Source organism: Nycticebus coucang, chromosome 21 (assembly GCF_027406575.1).
Source record: "Nycticebus coucang isolate mNycCou1 chromosome 21, mNycCou1.pri, whole genome shotgun sequence".
In the NCBI taxonomy this organism is placed as follows: Eukaryota; Metazoa; Chordata; class Mammalia; order Primates; family Lorisidae; genus Nycticebus; species Nycticebus coucang.
Genome location: NC_069800.1, coordinates 15,517,915 through 15,543,705, shown reverse-complemented (window position 1 = coordinate 15,543,705; position 25,791 = coordinate 15,517,915). Strand labels below are relative to the sequence as shown.

At 43.9% G+C, this 25,791-nt stretch overlaps 1 protein-coding gene across 3 annotated transcripts in view; it reads left to right on the top strand.

Annotated features, from left to right (window-relative positions):
• Positions 1-25,791, top strand: part of SLC24A3 (solute carrier family 24 member 3) — a 542,017-nt gene that overhangs the window by 111,750 nt on the left and 404,476 nt on the right. The window lies entirely within an intron of this gene.

Sequence of the window (25,791 nt, the reverse complement as noted above, 5' to 3'; positions counted from 1 at the left end):
GTGATGATGATGCTACTTCACTCCAGTATGGGTGACAGAGTGAGACTGTCTTAAAAAAAAGAAAGTCCCAGCCTGAACAAGAGTGACACCCTGTCTCTATTAGAAATAGAAAAACTAGCCAGGCACTGTGGTAGGTGCCTGTAGTCCCAGTTACTTGGGAGGCTCAGACAAGAAGATTGCTCAATCCTATGAGTTTGGGGCTGTTGTGAGCTTTGACAACACAGCACTCTACCCAGGATGACAGAAACTCTGTCTCCAAAAAAGAAAGTCACTCTGACTAGTCTCTTCTATGGTCCCTCTCTTCTGCCTCACTGGCCACAGAATAAATTCCAAGACCCTTGGCAAAACACACAAGGCCATAATGTACTGGTGAACTGGCCCCTGTATGATGTATAATATCACAGACTCATTACCTAGTTTCCATCCTTTATAGGCTACATCCTGACTTCGTAGGCACTACTGTAATAGATTCACATCTGTTTTTCATTTGCTGTTTCTTTTCTTTAGAATATCCTTTACTTTTACTTTCCTGATAGTCAAATATTTATTTCTTGAAAAGTCAGATTAAGTATTCTACTCTGAGGCCATCCTTGAACCTCTTAAGTAGCATTAATTGCTTCTCTTCTTTCTCCCATCTCTGTACTCAACAGTTTCATTAATATGTTTATTACACTGGTACAGAAGTTCTGGAATTACACTCCCTGTGATCATCTGTGGGAATCACACGAAGATATTATTTGTATCTTTCTTTCATATTCTTGTATGTTCTCTCATTCATTTATACTGGGTTGAAAATGTTCTAGAATCAGTTGTGGTTATGATCATATAATTTTGTAAATATACCAAAAACTACTGAATAGCACCAAAAAGAATAAAATACTTTTGAATAATTAAAAAAAAATGAAATGGTGTGATGTCCACATATAACCTATGCACATCCTCCTGTGTGCTGTAAATATCTCTAGATTACTTGTAATACTTAAGGTAAATGCTATGTAAACAGTTGTTTTACTGTATTTTTTAGGAAATAACAAGAAAAATATTACAACACATTTAGTACAGATGCAGTGGTTCGTTTTTTCATATTTTGATTCAGGGTTGGTTTAACGTGGTTGTGGAAGCCATGAATACTGAAGGCTGACTGTATGTGAGTGTGCATATACATACGTACATATATATACACACATGACCCTTTGTATACACACACATATATATCACACATACAGTCATATGGGGGTGTATACACGCAAATGTATGTGTACTGAGAGTGTGTACCCTACATATGTGTGTACGTATAGGGTGCATGTACGATTGTCCTTCTGTAACATGGATGCAGAACACACGGACTGTGTGTGAGTGTATTACAATCGAGCTTCTGTAAGTTGACCACCCCAGGGGTTGCTACAAACCGGTCACCCTAAGGAACGAGGCCTGCTGTGCTGATACGTACACATGTTGCATGTCTGATCTGTGAAAATTAGGCCGACTTGAGGAGGTGGTCAGCTATGGAGGCTCTACTGTATATAGGATGACTTGAGTTTTATTTTTTTGTATGGAATCATTTGAAAGTAAGTTGCAGAAAGACCTTATGACCCTTTGGCTCTGAATACTTCAGCCTGATCTAGGAACAAAGACTTTGCATTCCTATCGTTAAACACAATATCATTATCACACTCAAGCCATGGAACAGTCACCTCAAAAACTTTTAAAATAGGTGGGCCTGTGGCTCAAGCCTATAATCCTAGCACTCTGGGAGGCCGAGGCGGGAGAATCACTTGACCTCAGGAGTTTGAGACCAGCCTGAGCAGAGTGAGATCCCATTTCTACTAAAAATTGCAAAATTAGCCAGGTGTTGTGGCTGGTGCCTGTAGCGTCAGCTACCCGGAGAGTAGGCAGGAAGATTGCTTGAACCCAGGAGTCTGAGGTTGCTGTAAGCGAGGCCAGTGCCATGGCACTCTATCCAGGGCAACAGAGTGAGACTTTGTTAAAAAAAAAAAAAAGAAAGAAAGAAAGAAAGAAACAACAACAAAAAAATTTTTTTTTTTGTTTGCCGGGGCTGGGTTTGAACCCGCCACCTCCGGCATATGGGGCTGGCGCCCTACTCCTTTGAGCCACAGGCGCTGCCCCAATAAAACTTTTTAAAAATAATACAAGTGAGGCTTTTATCAAATGACGACCTGAGTATGGAAACAAGCACAGCTATTACTGACTTACTGAACAGGCCCCGTGCTTGGCACTGAGCCAGCAACTGGCAAAGAAAAGAATGAATTGGGGGAGATGCTGAAAAGACAGGCAAGGGAGGAGAAGAAGGCTGGAGAAGCTCATGCATGGTGACTTCAGTCTTAGAAAAATCTGATAAAATTAAAAGGGACTTCTGTCTATCTCTAAGCTGTCAGATCATCTGGAAGTGAACCTAAGTCACCTAATTCCTTAGGTCTCTAAGACATTTGTTACATTTAAATGAGTTTGAAGTAATTAAAGTGTACGTCAGGTGGTGGTAGATGAAAGAAGCTATTAATATAAAGTTTTGTGTCCTTAACTTCCAAGATTTTAAATAAATACAGCTCCATTTTCTGATCAAAAATCATTTCAGTGGTATCTACTATATGGCCATATTTGAATTTTTCTCACGTGTCCTCAAAAGTCTTTTGTAGTTTTATTATTATTATTATTTTAAAATCTATTATCCAGCCAAAGTTCCCAGATTGCAATTAGGAACAATCTCCTGCTATGTTTTCCCTTTTCTTCCTGCCACTGACATTTTGACGAGTCCAGATGCAGGTTGAACATCTCTGGCGTGAGGGGGCGGCGCCTTCCCAGGGTGTCACGTCCTCCGGACGTCTGTGTGTCTCATGGTTGGTGAGACGGGTGACTAGGGCGCAGTGTCTGTGGGAGACTCTCACCCTGTAGCTTCAGCCTCCCCTAGATCAGTTCCTCTGGCAGGGTTTACAAAATGGTGATTTTTCTGTTCAGTCATTTATTTTGCATTTGCTGGAATGCCTCTCTAAAAATGACCCCTTCTCCCTTTGGCATCATTATGGATTCACAGATCTTTTTTCTTCTTACTGTTATTTTTTACAATCCATTATTCATATTCTTTCCATTGCTCCAATCGTCCCAGTTTGGGCTATGAGAGCCCATTTAAACTGACCTGTTCCTAACAGTCTTTCCAAATTCAGCCCACCTTGTTCTTTTTTCCTAGGGTACTTTGGACTGTCAGAGACCTGCGATTTTCCTCTAGCCTGTATCTACCTGTTCTGTGGAATGCAGTTAGAGTTCAGCAGTTTTTCTTGTGATTATTGAGTATTGATCTTAAAATATAGCTCTCCTTTGCGTCCACTCAGCTCACACAGGAGAGGCTACCTGCATGCCAGACTTGGGCCCCATGGTCATCCCATCCCGAAATGCCACCAACTCTGAGTCTGTGGCTAAGCCCTTCTCTGAGCTTGTCAGGATTAATTCTCCTTGTCAGCTATAGCCAACAAAAAGATGGTGAGACACAGAAACTGAGGGGCACAAAGGAACCCATTCTGGACAAACACATATTCCCGAGAGGAGGAATATGATCTTCTTTATTCCCCAGGCTCTTAGAGGATTGAGGGGAGAGCTTCATCAGCAGAATGACCTGGAGCAAAGTTTAACTGTCCGTGCTGAGTATTAGAGTGGAAGTGTGTCTGTGCCACATAAAGGTTTTTGGATGGCCCAGCCCCAAAATGTTCTAGACTTTTCCTAGCACCCAGAGGTTTCATCTAGCTTGTTGTTTCTGGCAAAGCTGATTGTTTCTTTTATATTTACGGTATTCTTAAATATAAGAGTGCTTCTTGAACCAATGGAATGGGGCCCCATGGAGCCGATAGGACTAGACCTTGCATATTCAGACAACCATCTACAGGGTCAGACAATTAAGTTAATAAACTCATCCTAGAAAAAGTGCTACATACCTCACTGCTGAATGCCACTACGGTCACTTTTGAAGTATTCCCCTTGGGAAGCTGTGCACCACGCCAGTGCCTAGTCCATCCTTCCTCTTTCTGAAAGAACTTTCTGGAAGAACTTTAGAGCTGTCGTCCTAAGTGGTCTGACAATTAAGTTCACAAACTCATCCTAGAAAAAGTGCTATAGACTTCATCCCTGAACCTCACTACAGTCACCACATGTCCAAAGAGAGTACGTCAGCTTTCAACCACTATGAATCCCACCAGTGGGTTCGCCAGGAGGTTAGTATGGGAGCTTGAGACTTAGAGACGTCTTTTGCTACCATTTATACATTTTATGGAGCCTTCCATCAGAGAGGTGCTGGACTTAGCCATGAGGGAAGCTAAAAGCTGCTGCCTTATTTGCCAGGATGGCAGAGAAATTAGCTTTAGTTGGAAAATTGCTCCTTTCCACCGCTTAGTTTTAAGATACATATATATAATTTTTCAGCTCTGCAAATCATTTAATGTTACTATCATCAGTACTGTCGTTAGCATTTCAAAAAACTCTACTAAGTTAAGGGCATTTGCTTTCTAGTTTGAGACAAGAAGAATACCTGCCTCGCAAGGGTGTTGGGAGGTAAACCTCACAGAGCTCTTGCTGTACAAGGATCCAGTGCAGGATGGGAGCTCAGAAAACAATGGGCATGATTATTGAACATGTTTGGTCATCTTCACCATCTGTCCTGGGAACACTTGGGAATGAAAAATGCTCTTCTTAAGGCATTAAATGATTCCTGTTATTTCACTCATTTGAAATCTTCTGGCTGTGCATTGTGGTGGATGATAAATTACAAATGGGTATCAAAGGGCAGATTTTGATGGCTCTTCCCCCTCACTGGAGCAGGGGAAATTTGCCAGAATGCTGCTCTTCCTGATCTGTCCAGCCCAAGCTGCAACCAGGTCTGATGTTAATATTTTTCTTGTGTGCAATGGGATTGGGCCACACATACGCACATCTTCGTTACAAACCACTTGGCGTATGCCATAGAACATTTCCACTGGTGAGTGGAATGTTCTGCCTTCAAGAAAATGTCTCTCTGAGGTTCACACCAACTGGTGTCACAATCCCATGACCCCGGGTCTGACCAGCCCTTAGAGTTCACATTTTCTGGAACCTCTCCTGACTGCTCACCAGGATGGTTTGACATCTTTACCCATCCGTATAATCAGAGCAAATCAAGTCGTTGCTTCATTAATGAGATGTCCTTAGGCTGTGCCTACAGAACACAAGTTACTCAGCTGGAAATGGGAGTCAATTATCTGATTTTTCCCTAAGAGTTTAGCACAATCTAGGATCTGGATTAATGTTGTGACACCTGCCGTCCTGGGAAATGCCTCAGACTTTTGTTCAGTGAGTTAATCCACCTGGTACCTTTGCTCTTCAATCTTCACCTTGGTGGTTGACATGTTCCAGATGTGCAGCTTTGCTGTTATGACAGTTTCTGAATGTGAGTGGAGGCTGGAGCTTTTATACATTTATTTTATTGTTGAGATGACACCATCTCATTGTTATGCTTATTCTTTTGCATTCCTAAAATTCCTGAGATGGCTTTTAGGTCAGAGTGGGGTCACCCCAGAAAGGGAGAAGGCTCCTGGCCTGAAGCTCTGCCTGCTGGCTTGGGGGAGCTGGCAGTTTTCTCCAGCTTCTTCCTGACACCTCAGCAGGAGAGAAGGTGGCCACCTGGGCTGCAGTGATGAGCAGGAAGTGTTTTGAATTTCGGCTGTTTTTGAATTTTTGAATATTTGCATATATATGATGAGCTATCTGGGGGTAGGGCCCAAGTGTAAACATGAATTTCATTTGTGTTTCATATATACATTATACACATAGCCTGGGGATAATTTTATACAATAGTTTTAATAATTTTATGCATGAGACAAATGTTTGGCTGCAGCCCATCACATGAGGTCAGGTATGGGATTTTCCCTGTATGTCTTCATGTTGGTGCTCATAGTGTTCTGGATTTTGGATCATTTGCAGGTTTGGATTTTCTGAATTGGGCTGTTTGTCCCGTATTTCTCTCTGAGTGTGGCACATGAATTTTTCCCTCAGACAGGGAGAGGAGATGCCCAGAAGGGGTGGGGCGACACTTTCACAGAAGGGCTATTTATCAAGATGTAGGCAGGTAGAGGAAGTCCACGCCTGCAGGAGCAGGGGAGGGTGGCCCTACTAGGAGCTGCAGATGCCTGGACATGATAGGGGCATGGGCTGGGGGATGACCAGGGAGGGAGCACTCTTCTCCCCTTCCACCCTCTAGTCTCCTGCCATTGGCCAAATCCACCAGGATCCCAGAGGGCGGGGGAGCCAGGTCCTGCCTCTTCGGGCACAGACCAGGAGGGGCAGGAGGAGAATCCCCACCACAGTCAGTTTTCCCTTTGTACTCCCACTCTCCTTTGTTTTATAGAAATGGATTATTTAGAAAGCCGAGAAAAGTAAATCTTGCCAATAAGTAGGTATGTTTAGAGACCATTACAGGAGAGAGACATGGCCTACCCATTTTATGAAGGTTTACTATCCCTACATTTAGTTTGCTTAATTTTTCTTATTTAATTTCATTTTTTAAATATCTTATTTATATTTAGTTACCTAGTATGGGATCATTCTGTTCTGTCCTATTTCACATACCAGGAAAAGAATTTCTAAAGCTGTTCTCTCCCATGACTCATGGTGAGGGGAAATACCTCCAGAAGGTCACTGTTGACTCCACCTGCCCTAGTCCTTAGCTGGTCAGGGAGAGAGAGAGCAGCAGGCAGCTCCAATTGCTTTTGTCCCAAATGCCAGGGTGCAGGGTCTCCTTTCCCCATGCAAGAGTCCCCTGGGGAGAGATGCCAGTGTGTGGAGCACATGGGACAGTGTGGATGTGCGACACATTGTTTGTGAACTGGATAGCTCTCCCCCAGAACTGCCCAGTGAACGTCTGTGTGTGCTGCTCCCAGATGCTTTCCGGAGTCGCGCTGTAAAGCTTCACACATTACGACTCCTCTGGCTTCAGCAGAGTCCTCTGCACCTCACTCCAACCAGAGCTCACTCTGGATGTACCGTTCTGCTTCGACGACTATTTAATTCCATTTCCTCGTGGTCTTTATCTCATGATGTCATTACTGATTTGAACTTGTCTGCTCCCAGCCTCGGGGCGTCTGCTGCTTTCCTGGCTCACCACGTGTTCATGATCTAAATACGTATTCTCCTTACTTTGTCCACTTTGCCAAAAGGTTGTGTAGAAATGCGTTCATTCATTCAGTATGGATCTACTGGGCACCCACTATATGTCACCCATTATATAAGTTCTGGGACATAAAGACAAGGAGCCAAGGACAAGACAGAGTCCCCACGTGTGTAGAGTTTCCATCCAGGGCATGGGTGGACACAAACAGCAAACAGTAAACCAAGTAAGTACATACAAAGTGTGCTGGAAAGTGATGGCTGCAATGGGGGAAAAATGAACAAGGTGAGAGGTCAAGGTGTTGTGGGGTTGGGGTGGTTGCAATTTTAAATCAAGGTCAAAGTCTTTGAGAACATGACTTTTAAGTGATCTCTGAAGTGCTCCAAAGAGCACCCAGGCTGAGTGGGCAGCAAGGGCAAGGCCCTGAGGGTCAGCATGCTTGGTGTGTCCACAGGACCGCACAGAGGGTCAGCATGTTGGAGTGGAATAGGGTGGGGATGGGAGGGAGGTCAGGGGGATGGGAGAACCAGGTGATTTGGGCCTGAGAGAGCAGCAGAGTTCTCTGCTTTCTCTGTGGGAAAACTGCCTCTGCTTCAGGCAGTGATAAATCTTATGTTTTTAAAGGATCTGTCAGAACATTGGGTTGATATTAAATGTAGAGGCAACGTTGGTATTGAAAGACTTTGGGGAGCATTAAAATGGTCACAACTGAGGAGACAGAGTGGTAATCAGGGAGGCTGTGAGGAGCCTCAGGTTCTGGGTGCAGCCGAAGGCGATGACAACATCCTGAGGGCTGAGGGTGAGACAGCGACAGAAACATTGAGGTGCTCGGCCTAAGCAGCTGCAGGTTTGGGCGAGAGGGGCTGGTGGGGGAGCTCTACAGGGAGAGAAAGCCAGTGTTCTGTACTGGAAGTGCTCACTTGCAGAGTTCTAGACGAGAGGAGAGAAGGCCAGGAGGGTGATGAATAGTAGTGTGCAACCAGAATTCAGAAGATGGGGTCAAGGCTGGAGGTAGAACCAGGGACTCTGAAGCAGAGAGAAGCTGGTCCTTATAGGCATGAGATGGAGGGTATTTCCCCAGGGCAGTGAGTGAAGGCAGGGAGGGGACCAAGGACAGAGCTCAGGCTCTGTGTGGAGCCAGAAGAGGAGACGGCAAGCAAGGTGAGAGGGTCCAGGAGAGGAGGCCTGGCACTGGGGCACCGGGGAAGGAGGGAGCAACCTGGTTGGAATCTCCAGGTTTTAATCACCTACACAGTCTCTAAACATTGTTTTAACTGAAGAAGACTCCTTACTACACATCACAGACCATTTTACACCATGTTGATTGCAGCAAGATTCGTAGGCTAACCAGTTCACATGCTCATTTTCTGCAACAAACTCATGCCTTAGCAAGGAAGTGTCTTCGTTGTCTGCAGGGCTGGGTGCTGTCATCTCTTGGCCATCGATGTCCCTGGGCAGGGCTGGACCAAGGTGTGTCTTACAGTCTGGACGTGCTCAGAATCTTCAGGGCCAGCTTTTCTTTGTCCCAGAATAGGTGATCGAGGACATTGCAGAGCTTGGCCAAGTAGGTGACCCCTAACAGTCCCAAACCTTGAAGTAGGGAAATGCTTATTTCCTTCCTTAAATAGTTGCCAATTAATGGGAGCAGGGGCAGTCTGGGACTAATCCCACTGTAAGGTTTTTTGTATGTTTGTTTAGGCAGGACTTCAGGAGGTGTGAAAACAAACTGAGGGTGGGGTCAGTTCCTGGCCCCTCATTGGTCTGCAATCACTTAATGGGATGAAGGGCACCTTTTAAGCAACTGGGATCTTATGAATGTACTTAAACATCATCCCCTTTTACAGAGAAGCTGTCATGAAGAGGCTCCCTCTGGCCAAATCTGGGACAATTTGAGCATCAAAATATGAAAGGGTGAGAATGAGGTATAAACCTTGAAAAAATAAGAATCCATGATTGCATGCTTATAATGAATAAATATGGAAGCAAATGTGGGAGGAGGGAGGGCTCTTGCTTTCAGTAGAATGCTGGGTGCTGCCTGCTAAAGGAGGAGGTACCAGGCTGGGAACCTGGGGCGTTGTACCCATCACAGTAAGCATTCAGTCAGGTAAAAGTTATCAGGAGATGCAAACTCTAGGGGAAAGTTTAGTTGAGAAAGAGGATATTTGTAGGGTCTTAAAATGTCTCCCCACAGATTATAGCAAGAGGAATAACAATAACTGCACAGTGCAGATACTGACAATGTTTTAGTGACCTTGATTAAAGTTAATGTCACCAGTTGGACCAGGTGGTCACGGTGCCCTCCAACAGGAGGAGGTACCTTCCTCTCACAAGTGTTCTCGCCAGAAGTGCACAGCCTGAAACTAGTTGTAAGCAAGCACCAGAAAAGCCCCCAAGGGAAACATTCCATGAAACAAGGGACTGTGCCCTTCAGCAAAGCTGGATGAAAGACAGAAAGGCTGACAACTGCTCTAGGTTAGAGGACACTTGGGAGTTGGCACAGCTAAGTGTCAGAGCTTGACTGGATCCTGTACTGGATGGGAAAAAAATGCTCTAGTGGAGATTATCAGGTCAACTGGCAAAATTGAATATCGAAAGTAGATGAGATAAAAGAATTGTGTTGATGGTAAACTTACTGAAACTGATGAACATGCTGTATTTACGTAAATAAATGTCCTTATTCTTGAGGAATAAGCATTGAAATATTAAAGGATGAAAGGTAATGATACATGCAGCTTACTCTAGAAAGGTTAAAAAAAACGACATTAGAGAGATGGATGAATGGATAGGTAGGTAGATGAGTAGATCAGATAGATGAAAGGATAGATGGATAGATAACTGGATTGATAGGTAGACATTATATAGATAGATCTAGATAAAAAATTATATAGATGGGTAAGTAGAATGATAAAGGAGATGGGCAGACTGTTGACAATAGATGAATCAGGTAAGGGATTAATGGGCATTCCATGGACTATAGTTGCATTGTTTCTGTAAGTTTGAAATTACTTTTAAAAGAAAAGTCAAATTAAGGGCTGGGCCAGGTGGCTCATGCCTATAATCCCAGCACTCTGGGAGGCCAACGTGGGTGGATTACCTGAGCTCAGGAGTTCAAGACCAGCCTGAACAAGAGCAAGACCCCGTCTCTAGAAAAACTATCCAGACATCATGACAGGCACCTGTAGCCCCAGCTACTCAGGAGGCTGAAGCCGGAGGAATCGTTGAGCCCAAGTTTGAGGTTGCTGTGAGTTCGGTCATTATGGAACTCAACCCAGGGCAACAGAGTGAGACTCTGTCTCAAAAAAACAAACAAAAGGAGGTGGAGCAAGATGGCATCCGAGTAACAGCCTCCCTGCAACAGGGCACAGTGAGTCGGGGGACATAAGACTCCAGGCATCTCTGGCTGGTGGGATCTGCCTATAATCATCCCTTTGAGGATACAGGGAGTCAGAAAGGGACTTCTGGACCCCAAGACGAGGACAAAAACAGTGGAAAACTGGCAAGTGGTTGCCTGTGTTCGATCAACCTAATCCTGCCAGCAGCCGTAAGTACAAGCAGCAGTGAGACTGCAAACCGGAAAGGCCTTACCTGTGAACTGTTTCGGTGTTTTTGGACTTGGCACTCAGTTGAACTGCCTTGGGGAAAGCTTGAGCAGGAGTGCAGAGAACTTTGGGCCTTGTCTAGGGCCCCAGACTGAGCTGCTGAGCTGGACAGAGCTAATAGTGTTTGGCTGTGGGCTGCAGGGAGCCATTGTGAGAGAACTGCCAAGGCAAGCTCCACCCTCAGGGTCGCAGAGCAAGGATCGGGCGGGAGCTAGTAACCTAGTGACTGAGCAGCCTAAAGGAGGGGACTGAGCTGCCTTACAGCCTTAACCCTCAGGGGCAGAGTAAGACCGGTTTTGGCACACGGGAGCCTCGGGCTGATGCCCTGGGTAGAGTGCCGTGGTGTCACAGCTCATAGCAACCTCATAATCCTGGGCTAGGCACCGCCTGGACCTCCATAAGAGCTGCATGCGACCCCTGACCCGTGCCCCACGCCCACCGGGCCTCCGCATGCCCTGACCAGGAACTACGGGAGTCACGCAACCCTGCATCCTCCCTCCTGAACCCTCCCTGCCTCCGCATTGGCCCGCTCATCTGGCCAGGGACTCTGGTAGCCGCATGCCCTCTGGAGCCCACCCTGCCTCTGCACAGAGCCCTTCTCCTGGCCAGAGACTTCTGGAGCCTTGGGCTCTCTATGCCAAAGTCACTGGGTGCCAGGCACTCCCAGAACTGTGCGCACCACCTCCCACCCTGTTGCTGGATCCGGGTGTGTCACACTCTGGAGCTGCTTCCACAACCAGAAATCCCTGGCTAGGGAAGCCCTAGGGGAACTACACAGGGCCACTCCCTACAAAGATCCAGCAACCATAGAGTGATCCTGCTAGGGTCTAATCTTGGAGAAACACCTCCCCAACTCCGAGGACAGCCAGAGGCAATGGAGAAAAACAATCATGAAGCAAAATCAACAGAAAAACTCTGGCAATATGAATAGTCAGAGTAGATCATCTCACCCAAGATTCAATGGGGCAGACACAGCACAAGATCCCATGCACAAACACATAGCTGAGATGTTAGAATCGAATTCAGAATCTGGATAGCAAATAAGATCGAATTAGAATTCCAAGCAGTAACCCAAAAGATATCTCAAGAATTCAAGGAATTCAAAGACCAAGTGACCCAAGATTTTGACACATTGAGACAAGAAGTTGCAACCCACAAAGATCTGAGAAACACAGTAGAATCCCTCAGTAACAGAATGGAGCAAGTAGAAGAAAAGATTTCTGACCTTGAAGACAAAGCTTTTGAATGCTCCCAAACTCTCAAAGAGGAAGAGAAATGGAGGGTAAAAACAGATCACTCTCTTAGAGAGCTCTGGGATAATTCAAAGAAAAGCAATATTTGTCTTATAGGGATCCCCGAAAGTGACGAAGTGGCTTCACAAGGCACAGAGTCTCTTTTCCATGAGATTATGAAGGAGAACTTCATAAGAGATTCTGAAATTCAAATAGCAGACAGTTTCAGAACTCCAGCACGACTCAACCCAAATAAGACATCACCCAGACACATCATAATCAACTTCACTAAATTTAATATGAAGGAGAAAATTCTGAAAGCAGCCAGATGAAAGAAAACCATCACCCACAAGGGCAAGAATATTAGAACAACTGCAGATCTCTCTGCTGAAACATTTCAAGCTAGAAAAGGATGGTTATCGACTTTTAATCTCCTAAAACAAAGTAACTTTCAACCCAGGATCCTGTACCCAGCTAAACTGAGTTTCATTTATGATGGAGAAATTAAATACTTCAATGACATTCACATGTTGAAGAAATTTCCTATAACTAAACCAGCTCTCCAGGATGTTCTCAGACCTATCCTCCATAAAGACCAGCATAATCCTGCACCACAAAAGTAAACCCACCCAGAAAATTTTGATCAAATTCCAACTTCCACAGTTGCAAAAGGATTAAAAATGTCCACCAGTCTCTTGAAAGGCTTATCAATACTCTCAATTAATGTGAATGGTTAAAATGTCCTCGAAAGAGGCATAGGTTGGCTGACTGGATACAAAAACTCAAGCCAGATATCTGCTGCATCCAAGAATCGCATCTTACATTAAAAGACAAATTTAGACTCAAGGTGAAGGGATGGTCATCTATATTCCAGGCAAATGGAAAGCAGAAAAAAGCAGGCATTGCAATCCTGTTCGCAGACACAATAGGCTTTAAACCAATCGAAATAAGGATGGATAAGGATGGACACTTCATATTTGTTAAAGGTAATACTCAATATGATGAGATTTCAATTATCAATGTTTATGACCCAAAGAGAACACACCTCAATTTATAAGAGAAACTCTAACAGACATGAGCAACTTGATTTCCTCCAGTCCCATAGCAGTTGGAGATTTTAACACCCCTTTAGCAGTGCTGGATAGATCCTCCAAAAAGAAGCTAAGCAAAGAAATTTTAGATTTAAACTTAACCATTCAACATCTGGACTTAACAGACATCTACAGAACATTTCATCCCAACAAAACTGAATACACATTCTTCTCATCAGCCACGGAACATACTCCAAAATCGACCACATCCTAGGCCACAAATCTAACCTCAGCAAATTTAAAAAAATAAAAACTATTCCTTGCATCTTCTCAGACCATCATGGCATAAAAGTTGAACTCAATAACAACAGGAAGCTGCATATCCATAAAAAAAACATGAAAGCTAAACAACCTTATGCTGAAGGATAGATGGGTTATAGATGAGATTAAGAAGAAAATCACCAAATTTTTGGAACAAAACAACAATCAAGACAGGAATTACCAGAACCTCTAGGATACTGCAAAGGCAGTCCTAAGAGGGAAATTTATAGCACTGCAAGCCTCCCTCAAGAAAACGGAAAGAGAGGAAGTTAATAACATAATGGGACATCTCAAACAAGTGGAGAAGGAAGAACACTCCAACCCCAAACCCAGCATAAGGAAAGAAATAACCAAAATCAGAGCAGAATTAAATGAAATTGAAAACAAAAGAATTATACAACAAATCAATAAATCCAAAAGTTGTTTTTTTGAAAAGATCAATAAAATAGATAAACCTTTGGCCAACCTAAACAGGAAAAAAAAGAGTAAAATGTCTAATTTCAACAATCAGAAATGATAATGATGAAATAACAACGGACCCCTTAGAAATTCAAAATATTCTTAACAAATAGTATAAGAAACTCTACTCTCAGAAATATGAAAACCTGAAAGAAATCGACCAATATCTGGAAGTATGCCACCTACCAAGACTTGGCCAGAAGTGGAAATTTTGAACAGGCCTATATCAAATTCTGAAATAGCGTCAACTACACAAAATCTCACTAAAAAGAAAAGCCCAGGACCAGATGGCTTTATGTCAGAATTCTACCAAAACTTTAAAGAAGAACTAGTACCTATATTACTAAACCTCTTCCAAAATATAGAAAAAGAAGGAATACTACCCAACACATTGTATGAAGCTAACATCACCTTGATCCCCAAACCAGGGAAAGACCCAACAAGAAAAGAAAATTATAGACCAATGTCACTAATGAATATTGATGGTAAAATACTCAATAAGATCCTAACAAACAGAATCCAACAACACATCAAAAATTATAAATCCCACGACCAAGTGGGATTTATCCCAGGGTCTCAAGGCTGGTTCAATATACGTAAATCTATAAATGTAATTCAGCACATAAACAAACTAAAAAATAAGGACCATATGATTCTTTGAATTGATGCAGAAAAAGCTTTTGATAATATCCAGCTTCCCTTCATGATCAGAACACTTAAGAAAATTGGTATAGAAGGGACATTTCTTAAACTGATAGAGGCCATCTATAGCAAACCCACAGCCAATTTTGTATTGAATGGAGTTAAATTGAAATCATTTCCACTTAGATCAGGAACCAGGCAAGGTTGCCCATTGTCTCCACTGCTCTTTAACATTGTAATGGAAGTGTTAGCCATTGCAATTAGGGAAGAAAAGGCGATCAAGGATATCCACATAGGGTCAGAAGAGATCAAACTTTCACTCTTCGTAGATGATATGATCGTATATCTGGAAAACACTAGGGATTCTACTACAAAACTTTTAGAAGTGATCAAGGAATACAGCAATGTCTCAGGCTACAAAATGAACACCCATAAATCTGTAGCCTTTATATATACCAAAAATAACCAAGCCGAAGTAACAGTCAAGGACTCTATTCCTTTCACAGTAGTGCCAAAGAAGATGAAATATATGGGAGTATACCTAAAAAAGGACGTGAAAGATCTCTACAAAGAGAACCATGAAACTTTAAGAAAAGAAGTAGCTGAAAATGTTAACAAATGGAAAAACATACCATGCTCATGGCTGGGAAGAATCAACATAGTTAAAATGTCTATACTACCCAAAGCAATATATAATTTTAATTTTATATGCAATTCCTATTAAAGCTCCATTGTCATATTTTAAAGATCTTGAAAAAATAATACTGCCTTTTATATGGAATCAGAAAAAACCTCGAATAGCCAAAACATTACTCAGCAATAAAAACACAGCAGGAGGAATCATGCTACCAGATCTGAGACTGTACTATAAATCGATAGTGATCAAAACAGCATGGTATTGGCACAAAAGCAGAGAAGTAGATGTCTGGAACAGAGTAGAGAACCAAGAGATGAATCCAGCTACTTACTGTTATTTGATCTTTGACAAGCCAATTAAAAACATTCAGTTGGGAAAAGATTCCCTATTTAACAAATGGTGCTGGGTGAACTGGCTGGCAATCTGTAGAAGATTGAAACTGGACCCACACCTTTCACCATTAACTAAGATAGACTCTCACTGGATAAAAGATTTAAACTTAAGACATGAAAGTATAAAAATACTTGAAGAAAGTGCAGGGAAAACTCTTGAAGGAATCGGCCTGGGTGAATATTTTATGAGGAGGACTCCCCAGGCAATTAAAACAGTATCAAAATTTCACTACTGGGACCTGATCAAACTAAAAAGCTTCTGCACAGCCAAGAATATAGTAAGTAAAGCAAGCAGACAGCCCTCTGAATGGGAGAAGATATTTGCAGGTTATACCTCTGATAAAAGTCTAATAACCAGAATCCACAGAGAACTCAAACATATTAGCAAGAAAAGAACATGTGATCCCATCTCAGGGTGGGCAAGGGACTTGAAGAGAAACTTCTGTAAAGAATATAGACACACGATGTACAGACACACGAAAAAAAGCTCATCATCCTTAATCATCAGAGAAATACAAATCAAAACTACTTTGAGATATCACCTAACCCCAGTAAGAGTAGCGCACATAACAAAATCCCAAAACCAGAGATGTTGGTGTGGATGTGGAGAAAAGGGCACACTTCTACATTGCTGGTGGGAATGCACACTAATACGTTCCTTCTGGAAGGATGTTTGGAGAATACTTAGAGACCTAAAAATAGACCTGCCATTCAATCATATAATTTCTTTACTAGGTTTCTACCCAGAAGACCAAAAATCACAATATAACAAAGACATCTGTACCAATTTATAATTGCTAAGTCATGGAAGAAGCCCAAGTGCCCATCGACGCACGAATGGACTAGCAAATTGTGGTACATGTATACCATGGAATATTATGCAGCCTTAAAGAAAGATGGAGACTTTACCTCTTTCATGTTTACATGGATGGAGCTGGAACATATTCTTCTTAGCAAAGTATCTCAGGAATGGAAGAAAAAGTATCCAATGCACTCAGCCCTACTATGAAGCTAAATTATAGCTTTCGCATGTAGGCTATAACCCAACTATAGCACAAGACTATGAGGAAAGGGCCAAGGAAGGGGAAGTAGGGGGGAGGTTAGGGTGGAAGGAGGGTAATGGGTGGGGCCACATCTACAGTGCATGTTAGAATGGGTAGAGGCGAAACTTACTAAAGGCAGAATACAAATGTCTACATACAATAACTAAGAAAATGCCATGAAGGCTACGTTGAACAGTTTGATGAGAATATTTCAGATGGTATGTGAAACCAGCACATTGTACCCTTTGATTGCACTAATGTACACAGCTATGATTTAACAATAAAAAAAGTAAAATAAGTAAATACATAAAATAAACCCCCCATTTTCACTCGTTGATCAACTGGCCCCTTTTTCATTGGTTGATCCTCAATTCCTGCAGGATTTACTGACATCGGCTCAGGTCCGGCCCCCTTTTCCATGGCCCCTCATTCTCATGAAGCTTTTGTTCTAGGGAGACATGACAACTAGGCACCATCAAATTGTGGTCAGTGTCATGAAAGGGTAACATGGTGGAAGGCAGTGATGGGGGTTGACGGGCATGGAGAATGTTCCTCCTCCCCACTGTGGAGGCCCCAGGCAGGATGGAGATTTGGAGAAGGACGCTGCAGTGGGAGGTTAGGGAGAAAGGGGGAACATCAGAAGCCTGGGTGGGGCTGGACCACCTAAGGTCTTGTCAGCCACAGTAAGGAGTTTGGATTTTATTCTCAGTAGGTGAGGGAGCCAACGAAAGGCTGGATGAGTGGACATGACATGAATGAATTCATATTTCCAAAGATCACTCTGGTTACCATGTGGAGTTTGAGCAGGAAGCTTTGGGCAGGGAAAGAAGACAGTGGGCCACTGCTTGGGCTGAGGACACTGTCTCACCAAGGGTAGGGCAGCCCCCAAGTACCCCTCACCTTGTCTGTCCTCCCTGGCCCTCCCCCCCATCGGTGTTAACATCTAGGAGGGGTCAAGTGCACCATCTCTTCTTTAATTTCTTTTACACCAAGTCATGGCTTTAGTGCAGTCACTCAATTTCTTTCAATAACTCTAAATATCGACCAGATTTCTTCTTCCAAGATTACTTTGACACATGCCAAGAATGACAAAAATGCATCTCTCTCCAACTGACTTTTTTTTTTTTTTTTTTTTTGCCGTTTAGCTGCTTTCAGATCTGAGAGTTGGAGAAAAAGAAATAGAAACCACAGCCTGACCAAAGCGACCCTGTTCCATGGGGAGGAGACCACTTTGAGGCTCTGCACAGGCATTTGGGGGAACTCCAGGGCCCCTTAAACGGGAAGGGTGACAAGAGGGCACTGGTTGTGCCACATGGAATACTTCCAAGGGTATCAAGGCTGTGGCTTTTCTTGCCTGTTAATGGATTCCCACCTCTGCCTCCACCCTGTGCCACCGGCCACCTTCTCCTAGAATTTGGAATTCTTAAGTTGAGGGAGCCAGGACAATTTAGGGAGGCTGCTCTAATAGCTTTCTGTTTTTTCTCCTCCCTGTGTCAGATGAACCAGGTTTTTCCCGAGCAGGCTGAAGGGGCTAGTGGCCGGCTTCTTGTGGCTAAGAGACAACTGTTCTATGAAGCACCATCCTGTTGCAAAATGTGAGGGCTTGGAAAGCCTCTGAAGCTGGTAGCTGTTCTTTGAAGAGTGGGCAGCTCCAGTGAAACCCTTTAAAGTTCAGGCTGTGGGTGTGTATGTGTGTGCCCACACACGCACCTGGGGATGGGGGGATGGTGCATGCTGGGACAGTGGGTGTCCCTAGACAGACATTTTTCTGTGACATCAACAGTTACATATGTTTTATTGGCTATGAAGCATCCCCTCTTATCTCTCCACTGGATTTGATGTTTACTTGCTCTGAAGCACCTTCCCACTCTAGCCAGGTTGCTCAAATTGGGGTCTGAGAAGCAGATTCTGGTGGGGGCTTAAGTGGCCCTAACAGATGCAGGAGTTCTGGGGAGGGGTGGGCAATTTGGACTATTGTAGACAGCAGTGTGGGAAGAGAAGAGGATGGTTTCTTCAGAGTGTTTTGTGGCATCAGTAAGAATCAGAGAACTAGGGAAGGATGGATTTTTTAAGAATACATTTTTGTGTGGGGATTTGCATTTTGTTGAGCAAACAAAATGTTACCAATGTGTCTAGTCTTGATATATATATATATATATTTTTTTTTTTTTTGTGGTGTAACTGATGATTTTACTGCCACGTTGATTAGATGAACTGATGATTGAGCTTGGTAATATTGAAAAAATGGGACGGAAAGAGCAACCTCAGTATAATTACTGCTTATCTTTTTGCCTAGCCTCAGTGGTAGTAAATTGTCTGCCAGTGCATGTGGCTTTGGTTTCTGAATGTAGCCACTGAGATTCTTGGGCAGGAATAATGTATGAGATTAAATTGAGTGCTGCCACGTATGGTGAAAACAGACCATGAAAGATGTGGTACACCAAAAACATGGAATTGTACACTTTAAATGAGTGTATCTTGTGATAGGTGGATTGTATCTGAATAAAGCTATTCAGGAAAAAATGATAGCAAAGAAAGAAATAAGCAGAGATTTGATTATAAAGAAATCAAATTGTAAAGGTCACATAGAAACCAAAACATACAAATGGGTGGTCACTGTCACCATGGATATGGTCCACTTGTTCTAATGATTTGTTATTGGCCAAAAGGTCTTGAGAGCTGGGCTGTGGGAATAGCTTTCAAAGCTGGAGAAGTAGCCTCTTCAGTATTCTCCATGGGCCAAATGTTGTCTTTGGACAGTGGTTTGATTTTTGGAAACAGTCAAAATGATTCAAAAGTAGGTTTGGTGGTTAGGTGAATGATCAAGCTGAAAAATACCAACACTGTAAAATAAAACGGAAAGAGACCTATAAAGCATATAAAAGTATGTAACGCGTACCAATAGAGTAATGCAATAAATAAAAAAATTCTGTAAAGTAAAGCAACAGACCTTTTCTCTGAGATTTTATTTACTGATTCTATCAGTGATCATCTTTCACACTAGTAAAATTAGCTAGTTTGCACACACTGAGAGTCAGCGCCAAGGTAATTGTGACTATCTTATGTTTTTCGAACTGCTAATGCTGGTCACTGCCTTGGTCGGACTCCTCCAGGAGCCAACCCGAGACAGGCCAGTGAAGGGCTTGTCAGCAGGTGGATGATCTCTGTGGGCAGCCAGGACTCCAGCTGCTGGGCACCTCTGAGGTCCTCTTCAGGCCAGCCTCAGCATTTCCTAGGCCGGGGAGTGTGGACACTGGGGCACTCATGCACCAATTCCCATCTGTCATTTGTTGAGCGCTTCTTCCAGGGATGCTTGTTGGCTGGCCTGTTCTGCCCTGCATGTGGGCAAGAGAGAGAATGCTGAGGGCAAAAGGCTTCTCCTGGCACGGCTGCAGAGTGCCTGGGAGACTCGCACAGAGTGCTGGTGCAGCAGCAACTGCTACATTAGTCTGAATCAGTGCCAGCTGGCAGAACTTTCTGTGTGTTAGGTGCTCTGCGCTGTGTAGTGATATAGCTTGAAGTGGGACTGACAGAACTTGAAATAGGACAAAATTTTTAATTGTATTGCATGGTAACTCTAAATAAATAAATATTACATAAAATTTCATGTCATCCTGGGTCAGAGTTCTATGGAGTCATAGCTCACAGCAATCTCAGACTCCTGGGTTCGAGTGATCCTCTTGCCTCAGCCTCCTGAGTAGCTGGGACTATAGGTGTATAGTGAACACCTGGCTAGGTTTTCTGTGTTTAGTAGAAACAGGATCTCACTTTGCTCTGATTGGTCTTGAACCCCTAAGCTCAGGTGATCCACCTGCCTTGGCCTCCCGAGTGCTAGGACTACAGATACGAGCCACCATGCCTGGCCTGTTAACTTTAATTTTATTGGGGACGGATGGTGAGTGGCTGCCCCACGGATTCTGCAGGGCCCAGCTACTGGGGAGGCTGAGGCAAGAAAATTGCTTGTACCCAAGAGTTTGAGGTTGCTGTGAGCTATGACGTCACAGCACTCTACCAAGGGTGACAAAGTGAGACTCTGTCTTAAAAAACAAAACAAAACAAAAATTAGGAAACAACCCCCTCAAAGTCTCATAGGCCGAAAGTTAGCCATGACGAGGACTAGAATAAAGTGAGTGGTTTTTCCCTGCCCGTGAATCTTCACTCTTGAGCACTGTGGCTGGATAGGTTTGTAGGTTCTCTTAGCTTAGAGGTAGGACTTTGTGGGCTCAGCCAAATATTATCACTAATTAATGAAATTCAACAAGTTTTCCAGTGACCACTGCAGGGAGGTCCCTGTGTCCTAGCCCTGCACTCTAGAGAGTAAGAACTGGGACCTAATGACAAGGTCTTTGTACTGTGAGACTGTCAAGTGCTTGACTCGGTAAAGGGTGCTCAGGTAAACACTTCTGCAGGGAGGCTACTGGAATTACTCATTGGATTTGACACCCGCAGTTGAAGGTAGTTGTGGTTTAGGCAACTTTGTTTAGCTGCACTGTGTTGACCAGTTCCTTACTTTTGAAAAGATTCAACTGAAGGTGTCAATCAGATCCCTGGGTTAAGGCATTTGGAACGTATTCACATCTGTTTTTTTTTTTTTTTTTTATTAAATCGTAGCTGTGTACATTGATATGATCATGGGGCGTCATACACTCGCTTCATAGACCGTTTAACACATTTTCATCACAATGGTTAACATAGCCTTCCTGGCATTTTCCCAGTTACTGTGCCAAGACATTTACATTCCACATTTACTAAGTTTCCCATATACCCTTGTAAGATGCGCCGCAGGTGTAATCCCACCAATCCCCCTCCCTCTGCCCACCTCCCCCATCCCTCCCCTCCCCTCCCTTTCCCCCTATTCTTAGGTTGTAACTGGGTTATAGCTTTCATCTGTTTTTGAAAAGCAGCCTGAATTATCAACAGTTCATTTTTAGTTGAATTATCAATGAATTCTTGTTGAACATGGGTAGTGATGACACAGAACATAAGGGGCAACTGGGAGAGATGTTTCACTTACGCCCTCTTTCTCCCCTCCCTAGCCTCAGGCAGACATTGCTAATCAATCACAGGACTCCTTCTTGGGGAGCTACAATATACATAGACTCTGAATCTTTTGGCACATCTTGCAAGACCAGCAAGACGAGTATGTTCAGTAAGAAAAAACTTAAGCTATTTCTGTTGTACTTCGTAGAAAAGAGTGGGTGATTCAGATATCATCAGTTGTAAGTAAGACATTTTTAATAGACTGCCGTTGTTTCTTAACTCTGGAGTATGAGGGCACTGGCATTACAGTATATTTCCCCTCCCCTGGCTCTATCCCTTAGGCCAGGGCTTGGGAAACTACGCCTGTTTTTGTAAATACAATTTTACGGGCGCGACCGCACCCTTTCCACGATGTGCTGTCTGTGGCTGCTTTTGTGGAAGAACAGCACATCCAGGACTGTGGGCTCCTAAGCCTAAAATATTTGTTATCTGGCCCTTTATTGAAAAAGTTTGCTGACTCCTGCCCTGGACTCTTCTTTTGACTTTCGTACAGGGAGAAGAGCTCTCCTTTCTTTTGGCATGGGGAGCAGAGTTAGATTAGCCTGTGCTTGCCCTCCTGGCCTGGGTGAAACTGGTGGAGCTTATTACTCACGAAATTTCCCATCTATAAAATGTACGTGAACTTGCTATGTGGCCACAGTGGCAACGTTTTAGCCCCAGAACATGATAATTAACTACAGAGACAGAACTTCTTAAGCACAGAGCTTGGGGTAACTTGGCCGTGGGTCTGGGTCCTGGATGTGCCACTTACTGTGTGACCTTTGCCTGGTCAGCCTCTTAAAGAGTCTATTTTTCTTCATCTTTCATAAGAGAATGTCAAATCTCAGTCCTTGTGTGTGGCTATTGAGATAATGTTGCTGTGAGGATTAAATAAAAATAGAATGTGTGTTAAATGGTGCCTCACACATATTAAAAGTCCATAAATGGATGTTCCTCCTGAAGCAGTGAGATTTACTAAATAAGGTGGTGGAGTAGGAGGATGGGTCCTTGCTCAGAACAAGCTCGTATCTTCCATGTGAGCATCTGCGGGGAAAGAGTCTCCATTCATGCACTGGCAAACCTCTTGTATCAGTTAGCTATAGTTGTGTAACAAACCGCCCTACAACATGGTTGCTTCAAACACTAAGCATTGGCGATGGCTTGTGAGTGCCCGGGTCAGCTGCTCTCAGGCAGGCTCAGCCAGTCTTTTATGAGCTTGTTCTTGCATCTGTGATCATCTGGTGGTCAGCTGGGGGCTGGGTGGGCAAGGGTGGCTTCACATTTCTTGAGGTTGGCTGGCTTTTGGCTGGGGCTTGTCCCTCATCGCCCAGCAGCTGACTGAACTTGTTCACAGGGAGCAGTGGCCGGTTTGGTGGTGCTTGAGGCCTCGTGAGGCCAGGCTGGGAAACAGCACTGCCACACTTCCACTAATTCTTTCGGCCAGATTGAATCACAAGGACAGCACGAATTCAAGGAGTAGTGCCACCAAATGATGGGAGAAGCAGAAAAATTCAATCGCAAAGGGTATGGTATGGATACAGGGGTGAATGAAGAACTGGGAAAAATGTCATAATTATCTGTCACAATGGTTCCTTCACCAAGCTGATAGAAAATAAATGGAGACATCAGAGACACCTTTTAACCGTAGGAAATGTTAAATTCAAGTATTCAGATATTTTCAGTCACAGCTTTTTTTAGTTGTATAAAAGAGAATGAATATATACCCTTTAGTAGATAAAAGTGATGAAATAAAGATTTTTGTATTAGGAGATTCCACACAGCTGACCCAGGATCTCCCTGCCCTGTCATTCTCCCCCTGACTTTGGCCAGTGGAGGAGGCTCTGACAGGAGAGGACGCTAGCTGGGCCTGCCTACCCCGGTTTGTCTCCCGTGTGGCAGAGTCAGCAAACCTCAGGGCTGTGGCTGGTTGCATGTGGGTCTTCCAGCTCTGGCATTTTCATGAGCACCATAGCCCTCCTTTTGTGAAGGAGCCCTCCGGCCCCACAGTCTCAGCCTGGTGGAGCTCCCTGGGCTGTGTCTGCAGATTGCTGCTGAGTGAAAACTGAGTCTGGACAGTGCATCATCTTGGCCTCTGACATCAAGGCCCCTGGCTGACCTGCCTGCATGATTTCATTGGCTGTTCTACTTCAGCCAGTTGTTTGGACCCACTGTTGAGAAGGATGTGCTCAAGAGCTTGGGTCCAGAGTCAAACGAGAACATGGAAACCTGACTCCTGCCCATGCAGGTATGACCTTGGGCAAGATGCTGAACTCAGGGGGTCTCAGGTTTTCCTGAACCTGAAGCATCTTCCTTCAGTGCATGGAATACACATTCACTCAGTCGTAGCTCTCATTATCACAATTATTTTTATGGGTCTGACATGACCAAAGTGAGCCCTTGGCAATTAAGTCTGAGAAAGTAGGTCTTCACTGCCTTTTTCAGGCCAGGTCTTCAAGGCCCGGTTTTAGGGTTAACATCATTGGGTTAGCACGAAGACACAATTTTTTATTTCAACAGGGACTGTCCACATTTTGAATGTCCTCCTCAGCAAAGGGACACTCACAAAACTTCAGAAGAAATATGAACTTGAATCATGGAAAGGCGTTCTTGGACAGGGAGCGCCTAACAAACCAGACTCTGTTAGCAATTAATTCGAACACTTCCTATTCCATCCTTCCTGCTGCGTTCCCATGAGGGCCTTCATCAGGCCGAAGCTGCAGTTCTCATCGCGTGGGCCACATTTGCGTGGAGGGTAGTTAGGTTTTGTCTCCAGGTATCTGTTTTGTTTGTTTTCGCCCTCTGCTCAGCATCTGTGTGGGTGTTTGGACCCCAAGCAGGAGTATGTAAATAAATATACTCAGTGAAGAATCCATGAGACTATTTATTCATGAGCTATTGCTAAGTCTATGTAACAGTTTCTAAGAGAAACTGTCATTTCATTTATTTAGCTGTTTAAGAATTCTCCTAGTTCCTGTTTTATAAGGACGAGTACTTAAGGTTAGGAAAACTAAACGCAAAGTGTGGGAGCATTCGACAAAACAGAAATTGTTGAATAAATGTCGGAGTCGCATTTCTCTTTGCTTCCCACATGGTGTTCTAGAGAGATCCCACCCTGATCCACCTGCTGGGTAGAACTGTGTTCCTAACCTAGGGCTCTAAGGTTTGCCAAGGCTGGGGGCTGAGGGCCAGGGCCACACTAGGAGATAGGGAGCCCGAGCTGAGCTGCAGACAGCCCTTATCAGGATCTGACCAAGAGCCGAGTTGCTCGGATGCAACTCTGAGTTAGTATTAATAACTCTTTATCAAGCGTTTGAGAAATCATGCTTAAATAGTGGTATATTGACTACAGGGAAAAGGGGGGGGGACGTGGAGGAATTCCAGAAGGAAAAAAAGTGAGTTCTATATAGTGTCCAAAGGAACCTTGTTGGATGGTTTATGGGACATTCTAACCAGTGCCCTGGACCCTGGCAGGTCTCTGGCAGCCTGGGACTTAGGGCATGAGGAGGACCCCTGGTGTGGGATCAGGTCTCTAGGTTGGGATGGTGTTATGGGTTGAATTATGTCCCCAAGATGGGTATTTCAGTACTGTAGACTGAATCCCCAGCATTCCATGTGACCTTATTTGCAGATAAGGACTTCATAGAGTTAATTAAGTTAAGATGAGGTCTAATCCAGCACAAAAGGTGTCTTATGAAAAGGGGACATTTGGACACAGACATCCCCCCAGGAAGAACACCGTGGGAGGGTGAAGGCTGAGATCAGGTGATGCAGCCACAAGATGAGGGTCACCAAGGGTTAGCAGCAAACCCCAGGGAACTGAGGGAGGGCATGAAACAGACTGTCCCGTGCAGTCTTTGGAAGGAGCCAACGCTGCCCACATCTTGACTTTAAACTTCCAGATGCCAGAGCTGTAAATCACCTAGTCTGGAGTACTTTGCAACAGCAGCCTTAGCAAACTAAAAGGATGTCATCGTGATAAAGGGCAGCTGTCCTCACCGCATCACCCCACTTGCCTGTTTGTACCGTCCCCACAGCCAGTGCAGGGGGGACAAGTCAGTGTTGGGATTTGGGGACCAGGCATATCTTGGTCCCTCCACATGAGGCCAGGAAGCACTTGGCAACTAACATTCCTGTATTTCTTCTAAACACCCAGAAATAACATGACAAGCCCAGATTTCTGTCCCTTATCTTGTCATCTAGATTTTCTGTTTGAAACAAAAACAATGATATGAAAAGTACACTTGTATGGGTGATTCAGAGGAAGTGAGACATTAA